This window comes from Pseudophryne corroboree, chromosome 6 (genome assembly GCF_028390025.1).
Source record: "Pseudophryne corroboree isolate aPseCor3 chromosome 6, aPseCor3.hap2, whole genome shotgun sequence".
Classification (NCBI taxonomy): Eukaryota; Metazoa; Chordata; class Amphibia; order Anura; family Myobatrachidae; genus Pseudophryne; species Pseudophryne corroboree.
The window spans coordinates 714278300-714288805 of NC_086449.1; positions in this window are offsets into that span (position 1 = coordinate 714278300).

Genomic DNA, 10506 nt, shown 5'->3' on the forward strand with positions numbered 1-10506 from the left:
CACATCATGCATGGTAATAAATCTCTATATTTTCCTGGGGCATATTCACAGCTGAAGAGGCCTGTGTGCAGTGGGCTGCCCCACCATGAAGTGCCCTCCATACCTGAAGGAATGTGTGTCCGTCTGTGCCATGTGCCAGCTCCCTATGCTCATCCCATGGAGCCATCCCTTAGGCTGGGGCCACACATAGCGGCCAAGCAGGTCCCATTCAGTGGGACCCGCTTGTCCGTAAGGAGATTGCACATGGGCGACTATGCAAGCGCCCACACATGTGCAATAGTCCCGCCACCATCGGATCCAACTGCAGCATGCTGCGGTAGGGCCGAATGACAGGACGGCGGGATTTCAGTGTGAACACATACATTTCAAGGTATGTGTTCACACAGTGCGTGTACACACAAATCCCCCCTCCCGGCCAAGCGGGTCTCGTTCAGCGGAACCCGCTTGGACGCTCTGTTTAGCCCCAGCCTAAGGTGATAAATTCAAAAAGATGGTACAAGCGCACTATCTTTCTGCATGTATCACTAGAGAGAGGGCACCATTGGGCCAAGCATAGGGATCTGGTCAGCGCACAGTGCGGGCTGACATAGTGGCTGGTCCTAGGTGCAGGGTGCAGTGCGGGGGCTCCCTGGATCCACATACAATGCACACCTTGCAACCAAGATAGATATGCCTGTGATATTTGCCCCAATGCAGAGGTGCATGCATATTTACAGTGCATCTGCCCCCTGTCTGTACACTTTATTTGATACTTGTCGTCATCATCATCATCATCATCATCAGTGCAGACTTGTGCTGGGTGCAAAAGATATGTATGGAAACTAGTGATAAGCGGGTTCGGATCCTCGGGATCCGAACCCCCCTTAACTTCACCCATTTTACACGGGTCCGAGGCAGACTCGGATCCTCCCGCCTTGCTCGGTTAACCCGAGCGCGCCCGAACGTCATCATCCCGCGGTCGGATTCTCGCGAGATTCGTATTCTATATAAGGAGCCGCGCATCGCCGCCATTTTTCACTTGTGCATTGGAGATGATCGTGAGAGGACGTGGCTGGCGTCCTCTCAGTTTCTATGTTCAGTGGGCTGCAAATTGTGCTGCAAATATCTGTGCTCAGTGTGCTGCAAATATCTGTGCTCAGTGTGCTGCAAGTGCAAATATCTACATTCTCTGCCTGAAAAACGCTCCATATCTGACTGTGCTCAGTGTGCTGCAAATATCTGTGCTCAGTGTGCTAATTGCTTTATTGTGGGGACTGGGGACCAGCAGTATTATATAGTAGGAGGACAGTGCAGAGTTTTGCTGACCAGTGACCACCAGTATTATACGTTCTCTGCCTGAAAAACGCTCCATATCTGTGCTGCATTGTAGTATATAGTAGGAGGACAGTGCAGAATTTTGCTGACCACCAGTATAACTATACATATATAGCAGTACGGTACAGTAGTCCACTGCTCTACCTACCTCTGTGTCGTCAAGCATACTATCCATCCATACCTGTGGTGCATTTCAGTTTTGCACAGTTTGCTGACCACCAGTATATACTATATAGCAGTACGGTATAGAAGGCCACTGCTCTACCTACCTCTGTGTCGTCAAATATACTATCCATCCATACCTGTGGTGCATTTCAGTTTTGCACAGTTTGCTGACCACCAGTATAACTATATATATAGCAGTACGGTACAGTAGTCCACTGCTCTACCTACCTCTGTGTCGTCAAGTATACTATCCATTAGAGATGAGCGGGTTCGGTTTCTCTGAATCCGAACCCGCCAGAACTTCATGTTTTTTTTCACGGGTCCGAGTGACTCGGATCTTCCCGCCTTGCTCGGTTAACCCGAGCGCGCCCGAACGTCATCATGACGCTGTCGGATTCTCGCGAGGCTCGGATTCTATCGCGAGACTCGGATTCTATATAAGGAGCCGCGCGTCGCCGCCATTTTCACACGTGCATTGAGATTGATAGGGAGAGGACGTGGCTGGCGTCCTCTCCGTTTAGAATTAGAATAGATTAGAGAGACACTTGATTTACTAATTTTGGGGAGCATTAGGAGTACTCAGTAGTGTACAGTGCAGAGTTTTGCTGATAGTGACCAGTGACCACCACTTTTATTTATAATCCGTTCTCTGCCTGAAAAAAGCGATACACAGCACACAGTGACTCAGTCACATACCATATCTGTGTGCACTGCTCAGGCTCAGGCCAGTGTGCTGCATCATCTATTATCTATATATAATATTATATATATCTGTCTGACTGCTCAGCTCACACAGCTTATAATTGTGGGGGAGACTGGGGAGCACTACTGCAGTGCCAGTTATAGGTTATAGCAGGAGCCAGGAGTACATAATATAATCCGTTCTCTGCCTGAAAAAAGCGATACACAGCACACAGTGACTCAGTCACATACCATATCTGTGTGCACTGCTCAGGCTCAGGCCAGTGTGCTGCATCATCTATTATCTATATATAATATTATATATATCTGTCTGACTGCTCAGCTCACACAGCTTATAATTGTGGGGGAGACTGGGGAGCACTACTGCAGTGCCAGTTATAGGTTATAGCAGGAGCCAGGAGTACATAATATATTATATAGTGAGTGACCACCAGACACACAGTGCAGTTTATTTAATATATCCGTTCTCTGCCTGAAAAAAGCGATACACACAGTGACTCAGTCAGTCACATACCATATCTGTGTGCACTGCTCAGGCTCAGGCCAGTGTGCTGCATCATCTATATATATTATATATCTGTCTGACTGCTCAGCTCACACAGCTTATAATTGTGGGGGAGACTGGGGAGCACTACTGCAGTGCCAGTTATAGGTTATAGCAGGAGCCAGGAGTACATAATATTATATTAAAATTAAACAGTGCACACTTTTGCTGCAGGAGTGCCACTGCCAGTGTGACTAGTGACCAGTGACCTGACCACCAGTATATAATATTAGTAGTATACTATCTCTTTATCAACCAGTCTATATTAGCAGCAGACACAGTACAGTGCGGTAGTTCACGGCTGTGGCTACCTCTGTGTCGGCACTCGGCAGCCCGTCCATAATTGTATATACCACCTAACCGTGGTTTTTTTTTCTTTCTTTATACATACATACTAGTTACGAGTATACTATCTCTTTATCAACCAGTCTATATATTAGCAGCAGACACAGTACAGTGCGGTAGTTCACGGCTGTGGCTACCTCTGTGTCGGCACTCGGCAGCCCGTCCATAATTGTATATACCACCTAACCGTGGTTTTTTTTTCTTTCTTTATACATACATACTAGTTACGAGTATACTATCTCTTTATCAACCAGTCTATATATTAGCAGCAGACACAGTACAGTGCGGTAGTTCACGGCTGTGGCTACCTCTGTGTCGGCACTCGGCAGCCCGTCCATAATTGTATATACCACCTAACCGTGGTTTTTTTTTCTTTCTTTATACATACATACTAGTTACGAGTATACTATCTCTTTATCAACCAGTCTATATATTAGCAGCAGACACAGTACAGTGCGGTAGTTCATGGCTGTGGCTACCTCTGTGTCGGCACTCGGCAGCCCGTCCATAATTGTATATACCACCTAACCGTGTTTTTTTTTTCTTTCTTTATACATACATACTAGTTACGAGTATACTATCTCTTTATCAACCAGTCTATATATTAGCAGCAGACACAGTACAGTGCGGTAGTTCACGGCTGTGGCTACCTCTGTGTCGGCACTCGGCAGCCCGTCCATAATTGTATATACCACCTAACCGTGGTTTTTTTTTCTTTCTTTATACATACATACTAGTTACGAGTATACTATCTCTTTATCAACCAGTCTATATTAGCAGCAGACACAGTACAGTGCGGTAGTTCACGGCTGTGGCTACCTCTGTGTCGGCACTCGGCAGCCCATCCATAATTGTATACTAGTATCCAATCCATCCATCTCCATTGTTTACCTGAGGTGCCTTTTAGTTGTGCCTATTAAAATATGGAGAACAAAAATGTTGAGGTTCCAAAATTAGGGAAAGATCAAGATCCACTTCCACCTCGTGCTGAAGCTGCTGCCACTAGTCATGGCCGAGACGATGAAATGCCAGCAACGTCGTCTGCCAAGGCCGATGCCCAATGGCATAGTACAGAGCATGTCAAAACCAAAACACCAAATATCAGTAAAAAAAGGACTCCAAAACCTAAAATAAAATTGTCGGAGGAGAAGCGTAAACTTGCCAATATGCCATTTACCACACGGAGTGGCAAGGAACGGCTGAGGCCCTGGCCTATGTTCATGGCTAGTGGTTCAGCTTCACATGAGGATGGAAGCACTCAGCCTCTCGCTAGAAAACTGAAAAGACTCAAGCTGGCAAAAGGCAAAGCACCGCAAAGAACTGTGCGTTCTTTGAAATCCCAAATCCACAAGGAGAGTCCAATTGTGTCGGTTGCGATGCCTGACCTTCCCAACACTGGACGTGAAGAGCATGCGCCTTCCACCATTTGCACGCCCCCTGCAAGTGCTGGAAGGAGCACCCGCAGTCCAGTTCCTGATAGTCAGATTGAAGATGTCAGTGTTGAAGTACACCAGGATGAGGAGGATATGGGTGTTGCTGGCGCTGGGGAGGAAATTGACCAGGAGGATTCTGATGGTGAGGTGGTTTGTTTAAGTCAGGCACCCGGGGAGACACCTGTTGTCCGTGGGAGGAATATGGCCGTTGACATGCCAGGTGAAAATACCAAAAAAATCAGCTCTTCGGTGTGGAGGTATTTCACCAGAAATGCGGACAACAGGTGTCAAGCCGTGTGTTCCCTTTGTCAAGCTGTAATAAGTAGGGGTAAGGACGTTAACCACCTCGGAACATCCTCCCTTATACGTCACCTGCAGCGCATTCATAATAAGTCAGTGACAAGTTCAAAAACTTTGGGTGACAGCGGAAGCAGTCCACTGACCAGTAAATCCCTTCCTCTTGTAACCAAGCTCACGCAAACCACCCCACCAACTCCCTCAGTGTCAATTTCCTCCTTCCCCAGGAATGCCAATAGTCCTGCAGGCCATGTCACTGGCAATTCTGACGAGTCCTCTCCTGCCTGGGATTCCTCCGATGCATCCTTGCGTGTAACGCCTACTGCTGCTGGCGCTGCTGTTGTTGCCGCTGGGAGTCGATGGTCATCCCAGAGGGGAAGTCGTAAGCCCACTTGTACTACTTCCAGTAAGCAATTGACTGTTCAACAGTCCTTTGCGAGGAAGATGAAATATCACAGCAGTCATCCTACTGCAAAGCGGATAACTGAGGCCTTGGCATCCTGGGTGGTGAGAAACGTGGTTCCGGTATCCATCATTACTGCAGAGCCAACTAGAGACTTGTTGGAGGTACTGTGTCCCCGGTACCAAATACCATCTAGGTTCCATTTCTCTAGGTAGGCGATACCGAAAATGTACACAGACCTCAGAAAAAGAGTCACCAGTGTCCTAAAAAATGCAGCTGTACCCAATGTCCACTTAACCACGGACATGTGGACAAGTGGAGCAGGGCAGGGTCAGGACTATATGACTGTGACAGCCCACTGGGTAGATGTATGGACTCCCGCCGCAAGAACAGCAGCGGCGGCACCAGTAGCAGCATCTCGCAAACGCCAACTCTTTCCTAGGCAGGCTACGCTTTGTATCACCGCTTTCCAGAATACGCACACAGCTGAAAACCTCTTACGGCAACTGAGGAAGATCATCGCGGAATGGCTTACCCCAATTGGACTCTCCTGTGGATTTGTGGCATCGGACAACGCCAGCAATATTGTGTGTGCATTAAATCTGGGCCAATTCCAGCACGTCCCATGTTTTGCACATACCTTGAATTTGGTGGTGCAGAATTTTTTAAAAAACGACAGGGGCGTGCAAGAGATGCTGTCGGTGGCCAGAAGAATTGCGGGACACTTTCGGCGTACAGGCACCACGTACAGAAAACTGGAGCACCACCAAAAACTACTGAACCTGCCCTGCCATCATCTGAAGCAAGAAGTGGTAACGAGGTGGAATTCAACCCTCTATATGCTTCAGAGGTTGGAGGAGCAGCAAAAGGCCATTCAAGCCTATACAATTGAGCACGATATAGTAGGTGGAATGCACCTGTCTCAAGTGCAGTGGAGAATGATTTCAACGTTGTGCAAGGTTCTGATGCCCTTTGAACTTGCCACACGTGAAGTCAGTTCAGACACTGCCAGCCTGAGTCAGGTCATTCCCCTCATCAGGCTTTTGCAGAAGAAGCTGGAGGCATTGAAGGAGGAGCTAACACGGAGCGATTCCGCTAGGCATGTGGGACTTGTGGATGCAGCCCTTAATTCGCTTAACAAGGATTCACGGGTGGTCAATCTGTTGAAATCAGAGCACTACATTTTGGCCACCGTGCTCGATCCTAGATTTAAAGCCTACCTTGGATCTCTCTTTCCGGCAGACACAGGTCTGCTGGGGTTGAAAGACCTGCTGGTGACAAAATTGTCAAGTCAAGCGGAACGCGACCTGTCAACATCTCCTCCTTCACATTCTCCCGCAACTGGGGGTGCGAGGAAAAGGCTCAGAATTCCGAGCCCACCCGCTGGCGGTGATGCAGGGCAGTCTGGAGCGACTGCTGATGCTGACATCTGGTCCGGACTGAAGGACCTGACAACGATTACGGACATGTCGTCTACTGTCACTGCATATGATTCTCTCAACATTGATAGAATGGTGGAGGATTATATGAGTGACCGCATCCAAGTAGGCACGTCACACAGTCCGTACTTATACTGGCAGGAAAAAGAGGCAATTTGGAGGCCCTTGCACAAACTGGCTTTATTCTACCTAAGTTGCCCTCCCACAAGTGTGTACTCCGAAAGAGTGTTTAGTGCCGCCGCTCACCTTGTCAGCAATCGGCGTACGAGGTTACATCCAGAAAATGTGGAGAAGATGATGTTCATTAAAATGAATTATAATCAATTCCTCCGCGGAGACATTGACCAGCAGCAATTGCCTCCACAAAGTACACAGGGAGCTGAGATGGTGGATTCCAGTGGGGACGAATTGATAATCTGTGAGGAGGGGGATGTACACGGTGATATATCGGAGGGTGAAGATGAGGTGGACATCTTGCCTCTGTAGAGCCAGTTTGTGCAAGGAGAGATTAATTGCTTCTTTTTTGGGGGGGGTCCAAACCAACCCGTCATATCAGTCACAGTCGTGTGGCAGACCCTGTCACTGAAATGATGGGTTGGTTAAAGTGTGCATGTCCTGTTTTGTTTATACAACATAAGGGTGGGTGGGAGGGCCCAAGGACAATTCCATCTTGCACCTCTTTTTTCTTTTCTTTTTCTTTGCATCATGTGCTGATTGGGGAGGGTTTTTTGGAAGGGACATCCTGCGTGACACTGCAGTGCCACTCCTAGATGGGCCCGGTGTTTGTGTCGGCCACTAGGGTCGCTAATCTTACTCACACAGTCAGCTACCTCATTGCGCCTCTTTTTTTCTTTGCGTCATGTGCTGTTTGGGGAGGGTTTTTTGGAAGGGACATCCTGCGTGACACTGCAGTGCCACTCCTAGATGGGCCCGGTGTTTGTGTCGGCCACTAGGGTCGCTAATCTTACTCACACAGTCAGCTACCTCATTGCGCCTCTTTTTTTCTTTGCGTCATGTGCTGTTTGGGGAGGGTTTTTTGGAAGGGCCATCCTGCGTGACACTGCAGTGCCACTCCTAGATGGGCCCGGTGTTTGTGTCAGCCACTAGGGTCGCTAATCTTACTCACACAGCTACCTCATTGCGCCTCTTTTTTTCTTTGCGTCATGTGCTGTTTGGGGAGGGTTTTTTGGAAGGGCCATCCAGCGTGACACTGCAGTGCCACTCCTAGATGGGCCCGGTGTTTGTGTCGGCCACTAGGGTCGCTAATCTTACTCACACAGCTACCTCATTGCGCCTCTTTTTTTCTTTGCGTCATGTGCTGTTTGGGGAGGGTTTTTTGGAAGGGACATCCTGCGTGACACTGCAGTGCCACTCCTAGATGGGCCCGGTGTTTGTGTCGGCCACTAGGGTCGCTTATCTTACTCACACAGCGACCTCGGTGCAAATTTTAGGACTAAAAATAATATTGTGAGGTGTGAGGTATTCAGAATAGACTGAAAATGAGTGTAAATTATGGTTTTTGAGGTTAATAATACTTTGGGATCAAAATGACCCCCAAATTCTATGATTTAAGCTGTTTTTTAGTGTTTTTGGAAAAAAACACCCGAATCCAAAACACACCCGAATCCGACAAAAAAAATTCGGTGAGGTTTTGCCAAAACGCGTTCGAACCCAAAACACGGCCGCGGAACCGAACCCAAAACCAAAACACAAAACCCGAAAAATTTCAGGCGCTCATCTCTACTATCCATCCATACCTGTGGTGCATTTCAGTTTTGCACAGTTTGCTGACCACCAGTATATAGTTTATAGCAGTACGGTACAGAAGGCCACTGCTCTACCTACCTCTGTGTCATCAAGTATACTATCCATCCATACCTGTGGTGCATTTCAGTTTTGCACAGTTTGCTGACCACCAGTATATACTATATAGCAGTACGGTACAGAAGGCCACTGCTCTACCTACCTCTGTGTCGTCAAGTATACTATCCATCCATACCTGTGGTGCATTTCAGTTTTGCACAGTTTGCTGACCACCAGTATATACTATATAGCAGTACGGTACAGTAGGCAACTGCTCTACCTAACTCTGTGTCGTCAAGTATACTATCCATCCATACCTGTGGTGCATTTCAGTTTTGCAGTTTGCTGACCACCAGTATATAATATATAGCAGTACGGTACAGTAGGCCACTGCTCTACCTACCTCTGTGTCGTCAAGTATACTATCCATCCATACCTGTGGTGCATTTCAGTTTTGCACAGTTTGCTGACCACCAGTATATACTATATAGCAGTACGGTACAGTAGGCCACTGCTCTACCTACACCTCTGTGTCGTCAAGTATACTATCCATCCATATCTGTGGTGCTTTTCAGTTTTGCACAGTTTGCTGACCACCATTATATAATATATAGCATTACGGTACAGTATGCCACTGCTCTACCTAACTCTGTGTCGTCAAGTATACTAGTATCCATCCATACCTGTGGTGCATTTCAGTTTTGCAAAGTTTGCTGACCACCAGTATATACTATATAGCAGTACGGTACAGTAGGCCACTGCTCTACCTACCTCTGTGTCGTCAAGTATGCTATCCATCCATACCTGTGGTGCATTTCAGTTTTGCACAGTTTGCTGACCACCAGTATATACTATATAGTAGTACAGTATAGTATGCCACTGCTCTACCTACCTCTGTGTCGTCAAGTATACTATCCATCCATACCTGTGGTGCATTTCAGTTGTGCGCAGTATATATAGTAGTAGGCCATTGCTATTGATATATTACTGGCATATAATTCCACACATTAAAAAATGGAGAACAAAAATGTGGAGGGTAAAATAGGGAAAGATCAAGATCCACTTCCACCTCGTGCTGAAGCTGCTGCCACTAGTCATGGCCGAGACGATGAAATGCCATCAACGTCGTCTGCCAAGGCCGATGCCCAATGTCATAGTAGAGAGCATGTAAAATCCAAAAAAATAAAGCTCAGTAAAATGACCCAAAAATCTAAATCAAAATCGTCTGAGGAGAAGCGTAAACATGCCAATGTGCCATTTACGACACGGAGTAGCAAGGAACGGCTGAGGGCCTGGCTTATGTTCAAGGCTAGTGGTTCAGCTTCACATGAGGATGGAAGCACTCATCCCCCTGCTAGAAAACTTAAAAGAGTTAAGATGGCAAAAGCACAGCAAAGAACTGTGCGTTCTTCTAAATCACAAATCCCCAAGGAGAGTCCAATTGTGTCGGTTGCGATGCCTGCACCTCTTTTTTTCTTTCATTTTTCTTTGCATCATGTGCTGTTTGGGGACTATTTTTGGAAGTGCCATCCTGTCTGACACTGCAGTGCCACTCCTAGATGGGCCAGGTGTTTGTGTCGGCCACTTGGGTCGCTTAGCTTAGTCACACAGCTACCTCATTGCGCCTCTTTTTTTCTTTGCATCATGTGCTGTTTGGGGACTATTTTTTTGAAGTGCCATCCTGTCTGACACTGCAGTGCCACTCCTAGATGGACCAGGTGTTTGTGTCGGCCTCTTGGGTCGCTTAGCTTAGTCACACAGCTACCTCATTGCGCCTCTTTTTTTCTTTGCATCATGTGCTGTTTGGGGACTATTTTTTTGAAGTGCCATCCTGTCTGACACTGCAGTGCCACTCCTAGATGGGCCAGGTGTTTGTGTCAGCCACTTGGGTCGCTTAGCTTAGTCATCCAGCGACCTCGGTGCAAATTTTAGGACTAAAAATAATATTGTGAGGTGTTCAGAATAGACTGAAAATGAGTGGAAATTATGGTTATTGAGGTTAATAATACTATGGGATCAAAATGACCCCCAAATTCTATGATTTAAGCTGTTTTTGAGGGT